The sequence below is a fragment of the Nerophis lumbriciformis genome, linkage group LG28, assembly GCF_033978685.3.
Source record: "Nerophis lumbriciformis linkage group LG28, RoL_Nlum_v2.1, whole genome shotgun sequence".
Lineage (NCBI taxonomy): Eukaryota > Metazoa > Chordata > Actinopteri > Syngnathiformes > Syngnathidae > Nerophis > Nerophis lumbriciformis.
The window spans coordinates 2,782,585-2,794,928 of NC_084575.2; the positions used below are offsets into that span (position 1 = coordinate 2,782,585).

The following is a 12,344-nucleotide window of genomic DNA, read 5'->3' on the forward strand; positions in this document are numbered from 1 at the left end:
TGACTGTGGAACTCTTGAATAAATAGAGGGACGCGGGAGCTGAACCTTAGAGCGTAGGGCGAGACTGTGACTAAGTGTGCAGCTCCATGTGTTCTCCTTATGAGCTATATTGAACTCTGTCTCTGCATGATTCCTTGCTTCTTGTCTGATGAATATATGTCATCAGTGTTTGAACCTGACACTCAGCTTGTGCTAAAAGATTCAACACTAAAAAGGAACTTTTATTACACATGAGAACACACATTGGGAGGAAACCTTTTACTTGCTCTGTTTGTAAGAAGAGTTTCTCCAGAAAGCAAATCATGACCACACACATGAGAACACACACTGGAGAGAAACCGTTTAGTTGCACTGTGTGTGATAAGATGTTCAGGTTTAAGTATCAGGCCAGTAGACACAAGTGTGTAACAGTCATGGAAGCTGCATGGATTTAAAAACACTTAAAGGGGAACATTATCACAATTTCAGAAGGGTTAAAACCATTAAAAATCAGTTCCCAGTGGCTAATTTTATTTTTCGAAGTTTTTTTCAAAATTCTACCCATCACGCAATATCCCTAAAAAAGCTTCAAAGTGCCTGATTTTAACCATCGTTATATACACCCGTCCATTTTCCTGTGACGTCACATAGTGATGCCAACACAAACAAACATGGCGGATAGAACAGCAAGCTATAGCGACATTAGCTCGGATTCAGACTCGGATTTCAGCGGCTTAAGCGATTCAACAGATTACGCATGTATTGAAACGGATGGTTGTAGTGTGGAGGCAGGTAGCGAAAACCAAATTGAAGAAGAAACTGAAGCTATTGAGCCATATCGGTTTGAACCGTATGCAAGCGAAACCGAGGAAAACGACACGACAGCCAGCGACACGGGAGAAAGCGAGGACGAATTCGGCGATCGCCTTCAAACCAACGATTGGTATGTGTTTGTTTGGCATTAAAGGAAACTAACAACTATGAACTAGGTTTACAGCATATGAAATACATTTGGCAACAACATGCACTTTGAGAGTGCAGACAGCCCATTTCAGGCGCGCTAAGAACATATATTTTTCCACGATTTCAGCACTCAGGTTAACCATACCTAAATAGACACAAAATACTGCATTACACAAGACTACCCGAATGTACTCGAATGATTGAAAAAAATAAATATTGTTAAGCTAAATTATTGGCAAACACAGTTTATGTATAATAATTTACGTAAAACCGCGAGTAATGAATAAAGTTTTCATCAATTAATATATTCTGTAGACATACCCTCATCCGCTCTTTTTTCCTGAAAGCTGATCTGTCCAGTTTTGGAGTTGATGTCAGCAGGCCAGGGAAGCTAGGGTCGATATTCTTCTCTTGATCATCTTCGGTGGCATAAGGGACGGTGTGAGCCAAGACATCCAGGGGGTTTAGCTCGCTCGTCTACGGGAACAAACTGCCGCCATTGCTTGCCGTGCTACCGAGGTCCTTTGTCCCTGAATGCTCACACACTCCGGCAGATTCAATGGGGGTCTGGCGGCAGATTTCTTTGACTTTATGGTTGGAAATGCATCTGCTTTGAGTGTCGCAGGATATCCACACATTCTTGCCATCTCTGTCGTAGCATAGCTTTCGTCGGTAAAGTGTGCGGAACAAACGACTGACCATTTCGTCGGCTTTCCCCACAGCCTCGTATTTTGAACAAATTTCGTCCAATTTCTTGCCACTTTGGCATCTTTGGGCCACTGGTGCAACTTGAATCCGTCCCTGTTCGTGTTGTTACACCCTCCGACAACACACCGACGAAAGTGAGAAAATGGCGGATTGCTTCCCGATGTGACGTCACGTTGTGACGTCATCGCTCCGAGAGCGAATATTAGAAAGGCGTTTAATTCGCCAAAATTCACCCATTTAGAGTTCGGAAATCGGTCAAAAAATTATATGGTCTTTTTTCTGCAACATCAAGGTATATATTGACGCTTACATAGGTCTGGTGATAATGTTCCCCTTTAAATTAGTGGTAAAAGTGCAATATAATAACACAATTTCAGAATGATTTCCTTGTTAAAATCTCACAATTCATGAGATTTTTATCTAAAATGATAATTTTTGGGGCTTGTTGGTCTAGTGGTATGATTCTTGTTTAGGGTGCGTAAGGTCCCAGGTTCAATTCCTGGACAAGCCCTTAACAGTGATTTAAAACTCTTAGCTTAATTTTCCAAACTGCACACAATGAAGGGATCAATGAAAATGTATAAAATCAAATACAGTGGTAGCTCAATTTACGAGCTCTAATTGTTTTAGGACAGAGCTTGTAACCCTTAGTTCTTTTTTGCAGGAAAATAGCCATACTTTTAAATTAGTGGTAAAAGTGCAATATACTAACCCAGTTTCAGAATGATTTCCCTGTTAAAATCTCACAATTCATGAACATTTTTGATGAAAGTTGATTTTTTTTGGGGCTTGTTGGTCTAGTGGTATGATTCTCGCTTAGGGTGCGAGAGGTCCCGGGTTCAATTCACGGTGAAGCCCTAAACAGTGATTTAAAACGCTTCGCTGAATTTTCCAAACTGCACACACTCAAGGAACAATGACAATTATAAAATCAAATACAGTGGTAGCTCAATTTACAAGCTCTAATTGTTTTAGGACAGAGCTTGTAACCCTTAGTTCTTTTTTGCATGAAAATTGCCATACATTTAAATTAGTGGTAAAAGTGCAATATACTAAGCCAGTTTCAGAATGATTTCCCTGTTAAAATCTCACAATTCATGAGATTTGTATCTAAAATTATATTTTTCGGGGCTTGTTGGTCTAGTGGTATGATTCTCGCTTTGGGTGCGAGAGGTCCCGGGTTCAATTCCCGGACAAGCCCTTAGCAGTGATTTAAAACTCTTAGCTTAATTTTCCAAACTGCACACAATGAAGGGATCAATGAAATTGTATAAAATCAAATACAATGGTAGCTCAATTTACAAGCTCTAATTTTTTTAGGACAGAGCTTGTAACCCTTAGTTCTTTTTTGCAGGAAAATAGCCATAACTTTAAATTAGTGGTATAAGTGCAATATACTAACCCAGTTTCAGAATGATTTCCTGTTAAAATCTCACAATTCATGAGATTTGTGTCTAAAATTATATTTTTCGGGGCTTGTTGGTCTAGTGGTATGATTCTCGCTTTGGGTGCGAGAGGTCCTGGGTTCAATTCCTGGACAAGCCCTTAACAGTGTTTTAAAACTCTTAGCTCAATTTTCCACACTGCACACAATGAAGGGATCAATGAAAATGTATAAAATCAAATACAATGGTAGCTCAATTTACGAGCTCTAATTGTTTTAGGACAGAGCTTGTAACCCTTAGTTCTTTTTTGCAGGAAAATAGCCATACCTTTAAATTAGTGGTAAACGTGCAATATACTAACCCAGTTTCAGAATGATTTCCCTGTTAAAATCTCACAATTTGTAAGACTTTTTGTTGAAACATGTTTTTGCGGTTTATGTTGGTCGAGTCGTATGATTCTCGCTTAGGGTGCAAAAGGTCCAGAGCTTGTAACCTTTAGTTCTTTTTTGCATGGAAATAGCCATACCTTTAAATTAGTGGTAAAAGTGCAATATACTAACCCAGTTTCAGAATGATTTCCCTGTTAAAATCTTACAATTCATGAACATTTTTGATGAAACTTGTTTTTTCGGGGCTTGTTGGTCTAGTCCAGGGGTCGGCAACCTTTACCACTCAAAGAGCCATTTTGACCAGTTTCACAAATTAAAGAAAACAATGGGAGCCACAAAAACCTTTTGAAATTTAGAATGAAATAACACTGCATACAAAGTTGTTTTTTTTTGCTTTGTGCTATGTATAAACCAAGGGTCTCAGACACGCAGCCATCACCTTAATATGAAAATTGAATGTTTGTTAGCGCGGCCCGCCAGTTTTATATGAATGGCGCTTGACAGCGTCATACTTTTCAACCCTCCCGATTTTTCCGTCAGACTACGAATTTCAGGGCAACTGATGTGTGGGGGAGCAGGGTTGGGGTGGGGGCGGGGTTTGGTGGTAGCAGGGGTGTATAATGTAGCCCGGAAGAGTTAGGGCTGCATGGGATTCTGGGTATTTGTTCTGTTGTGTTTATGTTGTTTTACGGTGCAGATGTTCTCCCGAAATGTGTTTATCATTCTTGTTTGGTGTGGGTTCACAGTGTGGCGCATTATTAGTAAGAGTGTTAAAGTTTTTTATACCGCCACCGTCAGTGTAACCTGTGTGGCTGTTGACTAAGTATGCCTTGCTGTCACTTGCGTGTGCAAGTAGAAGATGCATACAACAAAGGGCTGGGCTGGCACACGCTGTTTGTACAGATTGAAGAGGGCGCTAAATGCTGTACCATCATGGCACGCCCTTATTATTATTGTTAGGGTGAAAATTGGAGAATATTAATCCCGGGAGTTTTCTGCGAGAGGTACCGAAATCCGGAAATCTCCCAGGAAAATCGGGGGGTTCAGCAAGTAAGCTGCTGAGCCGCATCAGAGTGATCAAAGAGCCGCATGCGGCTCCGGAGTTGCGGGTTGCCGACCCCTGGTCTAGTCGTATGATTCTCGCTTAGGGTGCGAGAGGTCCCTGGTTCAATTCCCGGACAAGCCCTTAACAGTGCTTTTGAACCCTCAGCTCAATTTTCCAAACTGCAAACACTCAAGGGATCAATGAAAATAATTTAAAAAAATGCAGTGATACCTCAATTTTCTAGTTCTAATTGTTTTAGGACAGAGCTTGTAACCCTTAGTTCTTTTTTGCAGGAAAATATCCAAACCTTTAAATTAGTGGTAAAAGTGTATTATACTAACCTATAGCTTTAGATTGTGTTCCCTATCAACATGTCACATTTATTGAGATTTTTGCAAAATCACAAGTCAGAGCTTGTTGGTCTAGTCGTATGATTCTCGCCTGAGGTCTGGGGTTCAATTACTGAAAAAGCTCTTGTTCATTTATGCATGAAAATTGTAGTGAATCAAAATTTTTGTTAATAAAATTGCAGTTACAGGTTATCGCCCTAGATAAAATATAAACTTTTTTGAGAATTTGTTAACAATTGCCATAGGGCTTGATGGTCTATTGGTATGATTCTCGCTTAGGGTGCGAGAGGTCCCGTGTATAATTCCTGGACAAGCCCTTCACAGAGATTTAAAACTCTTAACTTAATTTTCCAAACTGCACACACTCAAGGGATCAACGAAAATGTATAAAATCAAATACAGTGGTAGCTCAATTTACAAGCTCTAATTGTTTTAGGACAGAGCTTGTAACCCTTAGTTCTTTTTTGCAGGAAAATAGCCATACCTTTAAATTAGTGGTAAAAGTGCAATATACTAACCTAGTTTTAGATTGTTCCCTATCAACATGTCACATTTATTGAGATTCTTGCAAAATGACAAGTCAGAACTTGTTGGTCTAGTTGTTTGATTCTCGCCTGAGGTCTGGGGTTCAATTACTGAAAAAGCTCTTGTTCATTTATGCATGAAAATTGTAGTGAATCAAAATTTATGTTAATAAAAGTGCAGTTACAGGTTGTTTCCCCAGATAAAATATAAACTTTTTTGAGAATTTGGTAACTGTTGCCGTAGGGCTTGTTGGTCTAGTGGTATGATTCTCGCTTAGGGTGCGAGAGGTCCCGGGTTCAATTCCTGGACAAGCCCTTAACAGTGATTTAAAAGTCTTAGCTCAATTTTCCAAACTGCACACAATGAAGGGATCAATGAAAATGTATAAAATCGAATACAGTGGTGGCTCAATTTACAACCTTTAATTGTTTTAGGACAGAGCTTGTAACCCTTAGTTCTTTTTTGCAGGAAAATAGCCATACCTTTAAATTAGTGGTAAAAGTGCAATATACTAACACAGTTTCAGAATGATTTCCCTGTTAAAATCTCACAATTTGTAAGACTTTTTGTTGAAACATGTTTTTGCGGTTTATGTTGGTCGAGTCGTATGATTCTCGCTTAGGGTGCAAAAGGTCCAGAGCTTGTAACCTTAAGTTCTTTTTTGCATGAAAATAGACATACCTTTAAATTAGTGGTAAAAGTGCAATATACCAACCCAGTTTCAGAATGATGTCCCTGTTAAAATCTCGCAATTCATGAACATTTTTGATGAAACTTGATTTTTCAGGGCTTGTTGGTCTAGTCCAGGGGTCGGCAACCTTTATCACTCAAAGAGCCATTTTGACCAGTTTCACAAATTAAAGAAAACAATGGGAGCCACAAAAATCTTTTGAAATTTAGAATGAAATAACACTGCATTCAAAGTTTTTTTTTTTGCTTTGTGCTATGTATAAACCAAGGGTCTCAGACACGCAGCCATCACCTCAATATGAAATTTGAATGTTAGTGCGGCCCGCAAGTTTTATATGAATGGCGCTTGACAGCGTCATACTTGGCAGACTACAAATTTCAGGGCAACTGTTCTCTCGAACGTGCCGTGATGGTACAGCATTTAGTGCCCACTACAACCAGCGTGCCGGCCCAACCACACGTTGTACGGGGCTTTTACTTGCTCACGTAAGTGACAGCAAGGCATACTTGGTCAACAACTACACAGGTTACACTGACGGTGGCGGTATAAAAAACTTTAACACTCTTACAAATAATGCGCCACACTGTGAACCCACACCAAACAAGAATGACAAACACATTTCGGTAGAACATCTGCACCTTAACACAACAGAACAAATACCCAGAATCCCATGCAGCCCTAACTCTTCCCGGCTACATTATACACCCCCGCTACTAAACCCCGCCCACCTCAACCGACGCACGGAGGGGGTGGGGGGTGGGGGGGGGTTGATGTGTGGGGGAGCAGGGTTGGGGTGGGGGCGGGGTTTGGTGGTAGCAGGGGTGTATAATGTAGCCCGGAAGAGTAAGGGCTGCATGGGATTCTGATTTCCCTGTTAAAATCTCACTATTCATGAGATTTTTATCTAAAATTATATTTTTTGGGGCTTGTTGGTCTAGTGGTATGATTCTCGCTTAGGGTGCGAGAGGTCCCGGGTTCAATTCCTGGACAACCCCTTAACAGTGATTTAAAACTCTTAGCTCAATTTTCCAAACTGCACACACTCAAGGGATTGATTGATTGAGACTTTTATTAGTAGGTTGCACAGTGAAGTACATATTCCGTATAATTGACCACTAAATGGTAACACCCCAATAAGTTTTTCAACTTGTTTAAGTCGGGGTTCATATATATACTAACGTCATAATACAGTCATCACACAAGAGAATCACATTGAATTATTTACATTATTTACAATCTGGGGTCTGGGGGGGGGGGGGGGATTTGGCTTGCATTCATTTTGTGTTTTGAAAACAAACTGAGAAAGTGTTACAGAAAAAACTTCAAGACACTGACGGGATTTGAGCCCAACATCTCCTATGTAACAAACAGGCACCTTGACTGACAGCTACAGCGCCTTGAACAGCATGGGATTTCAACAAGATGTCTATAACCCTACACTGAATTAATGATAGCCAATTTGAGGCGATAGCATTGATTATCAGTAATTTACATTAGTTTAAACAAGCATGGCTTGAAAGTTATGTTGCAAACGTTTTAAATAGAAACTTTTTTGCAAATTTAGAGAAGGACATGGGCTGTACAAGAAAACCCTCAAACCCTCGTGCTCGCGTCAAGATTTCGTCCCTGGGTGGGCTTGAACCACTATCCTCTCAGTTAACAGCTGAACGCGCTGACCGATTGACATTGTCTTTGGATGGGCGTAACTAGAAGTATACTGATTCAGCCTTCGGTGAGTCCAATATGCCCTTTGGGTGGAATGCCTGCGTTTTGCGGTTGTCACAAACATTGCTTTTGTCCCTTATGAATATTAGTTAAAATGTAATAAAAGCAACAGAATGCATTGGCAGGGAATCGGACCCGGGTCTCCCGCGTGGCAGGCGAAAATTCTACCACTGAACCACCAATGCCTGTGGAGTAAAAGAGATTTATCAACTCGGTTAAGAGGAAGAACGTTTGAAATGCGGGCTGCGACGGACCAAACATGCTACACTGAATTAATGATAGCCAATATGAGGCGATAGCATTGATTATCAATAATTTACATTAGTTTAAACAAGAATGGCTGAAAGTTATGTTGCAAACGTCGTTTTAACTAGCCAAACGCGCTGACCGATTGCGCCACAGAGACTTACTGGTTTACATGATTCATTACTCCCCAAAAAATTATAAAATCTCATGTTACGATGTCCTGATGTCATTGTCTTTGGATTAGCGTAACGAGAAGTACACTGCTTCAGTCTTCGGTGAGTGCAATATATCCCTTTTGGGTGGAATGCCTGCGTCTTGCGGTTGTCACAAACATTGCTTTTGTCCCTAATGAATATTAGTTAAAATGTAATAAAAGCAACAGAATGCATTGGCCTGGAATCGGACCCGGGTCTCCCGCGTGGCAGGCGAGAATTCTACCACTGAACCACCAATGCCTGTGCTGTAAAAGAGTTTTCTAAACTCGGTTAAGAGGAAGAACGTTTGAAATGCGGGCTGCGACAGACAAAACATGCTACAAAGTAGAACACATTCTACATGCACAAGGGATTTAACAACATCCACAAAAGGTAAGAAATGCAATGCAGCTAATAACAGCAATAAGACTAGCTAGCACCATGTTTTCCATTGGCCGAAAATCAACTTGTAAGTCTTGATATAGGTCTGCAACCTGCAGCAGTTTCCATGGTGTAGTGGTTATCACATTCGCCTCACACGCGAAAGGTCCCCTGTTCGAAACAGGGTGGAAACAAAGTCTTTTTACTTTCCTTCTTACCTCTATAAATAAGCAAGGAAATAAATGATAGCAAGGTCCTGTGTTTCATCATAAAGTAGTTTGCAACATAGCTGACCACCTCATGTACAGCCGAGCACACACGACACCAAATTTAGAGGGTTCTCATATAGGCAGACCTCAGGCTTCAACATCATGAATGCTGGGTTTCATGAAAATGTCACGCACAAACCTGTGAAATTTCTCATTCATTCAAGTCACTGTATTCTCAGGGCTTTCAATGGATTGCAACTGTACTGTTTAGATTGACTTATAAGATGTTTAACCTCTCTTTTAGCAGGAATCATAGGTGTAATTCCCAAAGAGTTAGAGAAGACAGCTGCAGTCTGAATGAGTGTTGGCCTTGCTTTCAAATTAAGAACCAGTCAAATAGTCACCTGAAACCTAAATCATAGCAGAGGATGGTTTCGATTCATCGACCTCTGGGTTATGGGCCCAGCACGCTTCCGCTGGGCCACTCTGCTGTCTTAAACTACTAAATGCTTACTCTGGTGAATATCCAGACAAACTACTTGTAACAAAGTGATTTGGAACCCACCCAAAGTAGGGTTTCTTTCTGAGTCCTGGTTCAATCCACATTTAAAATGGCATTTTTTTGAAGAAAACATTGCAGTAAGTTGAAAGTTATGTTGCAAACGTGGCACACGTTTTAACTAGAAACTTTTTGGCAAATTTAGAGAAGGACATTGGCTCAAAAATGAGGCGATAGGCAACTCAATCCACATTTAAAATGGCATTTTTTTGAAGAAAACATTGCAGTAAACATCAAACTCTGTGGATCCATTGGGATTTTATTCAAAACGAATAGAATTTGGCTTGCATTCATGTGGTCTGAAAACAAACTCAGAAAGTGTTACAAAAAAAAAAGTCAAGACACTGACGGGATTTGAGCCCAACATGTACTATTTAACAAACAGGCACCTTGACTGACAGCTACAGCGCCTGGAACAGCATGGGATTTCAACACGATGTCTATAACCCTACACTGAATTGATGATAGCCAATTTGAGGCGATAGTATTGATTATCAGTAATTTACATTAGTTTAAACAAGCATGGCTTGAAAGTTATGTTGCAAACGTTTTAACTAGAAACTTTTTTGTAAATTTAGAGAAGGACATGGGCTGTACAAGAAAACCCTCAAACCCTCGTGCTCGCGTCAAGATTTTGTCCCTGGGTGGGCTTGAACCACCATCCTCTCAGTTAACAGCCGAACGTGCTGACCGATTGTCATTGTCTTTGGATGGGCGTAACTAGAAGTATACTGATTCAGCCTTCGGTGAGTCCAATATGCCTTTTGGGTGGAATGCCTGCGTCTTGCGGTTGTCACAAACATTGTTTTTGTCCCTTATGAATATTAGTTAAAATGTAATAAAAGCAAAAAAATGCATTGGCCGGAAATCCGACCCGGGTATCCCGCGTGGCAGGCGAAAATTCTACCACTGAACCACCAATGCCTGTGGAGTAAAAGAGATTAATGAACTCGGTTAAGAGGAAGAACGTTTGAAATGCGGGCTGCGACGGACCAAACATGCTACACTGATTTAATGATAGCCAATATGAGGCGATAGCATTGATTATCAGTATTTTACATTAATTTAAACAAGAATGACTTGAAAGTTATGTTGCAAACGTGGCACACGTTTTAACTAGAAACTTTTTTGCAAATTTAGAGAAGGACATGGACTGTACAAGAAAACCCTCAAACACCTGTCTTCGAGTCAAGATTTCGTCCCTGGGTGGGCTTGAACCGCCATCTTCTCAGTTAACAGCCGAACGCGCTGACCGATTGTCATTGTGATTGGATGGGCGTAACTAGAAGTATACTGATTCAGCCTTCGGTGAGTCCAATATGCCTTTTGGGTGGAATGCCTGCGTCTTGCGGTTGTCACAAACATTGTTTTTGTCCATTATGAATATTAGTTAAAATGTAATAAAAGCAACAGAATGCATTGGCCGGGAATCTGACCCGGGTCTCCCGCGTGGCAGGCGAGAATTCTACCACTAAACCACCAATGCCTGTGGAGTAAAAGAGATTTATGAACTCAGTTAAGAGGAAGAACGTTTGAAATGCGGGCTGCGACGGACCAAACATGCTACACTGAATTAATGATAGCCAATATGAGGCGATAGCATTGATTATCAGTAATTTACATTAGTTTAAACAAGAATGGCTTGAAAGTTATGTTGCAAACGTGGCACACGTTTTAACTAGAAACTTTTTTGCAAATTTAGAGAAGGACATGGGCTGTACAGGGCGTAACTAGAAGTATACTGATTCAGCCTTCGGTGAGTCCAATATGCCCTTTGGGTGGAATGCCTGCGTCTTGCGGTTGTCACAAACATTGCTTTTGTCCCTAATGAATATTAGTTAAAATGTAATAAAAGCAACAGAATTTATTTGCCGGGAATCAGCTTGAAAGTCATGTTGCAAACGTGGCACACGTTTTAACTAGAAACTTTTTTGCAAATTTAGAGAAGGACATGGGCTGTACAAGGAAACCCTCAAAAACCTGTGCTCGAGTCAAGATTTCGTCCCTGGGTGGGCTTGAACCACCATCCTCTCAGTTAACAACCGAACGCGCTGACCGATTGCGCCACAGAGACTTACTGGTTTACATGATTAATTACTGCACAAAAAAATTATAAAATCTCATGTTACGATGTCCCGATGTCATTGTCTTTGGATTAGCGTAACTAGAAGTACACTGCTTCAGACTTCAGGGAGTCCAATATGCCTTTTGGGTGGAATGCCTGCGTCTTGCGGTTGTCACAAACATTGCTTTTGTCCCTTATGAATATTAGTTAATATGTAATAAAAGCAACAGATTGCTTTGGCCGGGAATCGGACCCGGGTCTCCCGCGTGGCAGGCGAGAATTCTACCACTGAACCACCAATGCCTGTGGAGTAAAAGAGATTTATGAACTCGGTTCAGAGGAAGAACGTTTGAAATGCGGGCTGCGACGGACCAAACATGCTACACTGAATTATTGATAGCCAATATGAGGCGATAGCATTGATTATCAGTAATTTACATTAGTTTAAACAAGAATGACTTGAAAGTTATGTTGCAAACGTGGCACACGTTTTAACTAGAAACTTTTTTGCAAATGTAGAGAAGGACATGGGCTGTACAAGAAAACCCTCAAACCCTCGTGCTCGCGTCAAGATTTCGTCCCTGGGTGGGCTTGAACCACCATCCTCTCAGTTAACAGCCGAACGCGCTGACCGATTGTCATTGTCTTTGGATGGGCGTAACTAGAAGTATACTGATTCAGCCTTCGGTGAGTCCAATATGCCCTTTGGGTGGAATGCCTGCGTCTTGCGGTTTTCACAAACATTGCTTTTGTCCCTTATGAATATTAATTAAAATGTAATAAAAGCAACAGAATGCATTGGCCGGGAATCGGACCCGGGTCTTCCGCGTGAATTCTACCATTGAACCACCAATGCCTGTGGAGCAAAAGAGATTTATGAACTCGGTTAAGAGGAAGAAAGTTTGAAATGCGGGCTGCGACGGACCAAAC

General features: G+C 40.9%; 1 protein-coding gene and 5 non-coding genes across 6 annotated transcripts in view; 5 read left to right on the forward strand and 1 right to left on the reverse strand.

Moving 5' to 3' along the window:
• LOC140680178 (uncharacterized) overlaps positions 1–12,344 on the forward strand; it is a 65,403-nt gene that overhangs the window by 13,272 nt on the left and 39,787 nt on the right. The gene's annotated exons all lie outside the window — the stretch shown is intronic.
• Positions 2,780–2,851, forward strand: trnap-ugg (transfer RNA proline (anticodon UGG)). The gene has a single exon. It is a non-coding gene; the product is annotated as a tRNA-Pro (tRNA).
• trnap-ugg (transfer RNA proline (anticodon UGG)) lies at positions 3,124–3,195 on the forward strand. Its single transcript has one exon. It is a non-coding gene; the product is annotated as a tRNA-Pro (tRNA).
• trnap-agg (transfer RNA proline (anticodon AGG)) lies at positions 5,588–5,659 on the forward strand. Its single transcript has one exon. It is a non-coding gene; the product is annotated as a tRNA-Pro (tRNA).
• On the forward strand, positions 8,703–8,775 carry trnav-cac (transfer RNA valine (anticodon CAC)). Its single transcript has one exon. It is a non-coding gene; the product is annotated as a tRNA-Val (tRNA).
• Positions 11,350–11,423, reverse strand: trnan-guu (transfer RNA asparagine (anticodon GUU)). Its single transcript has one exon. It is a non-coding gene; the product is annotated as a tRNA-Asn (tRNA).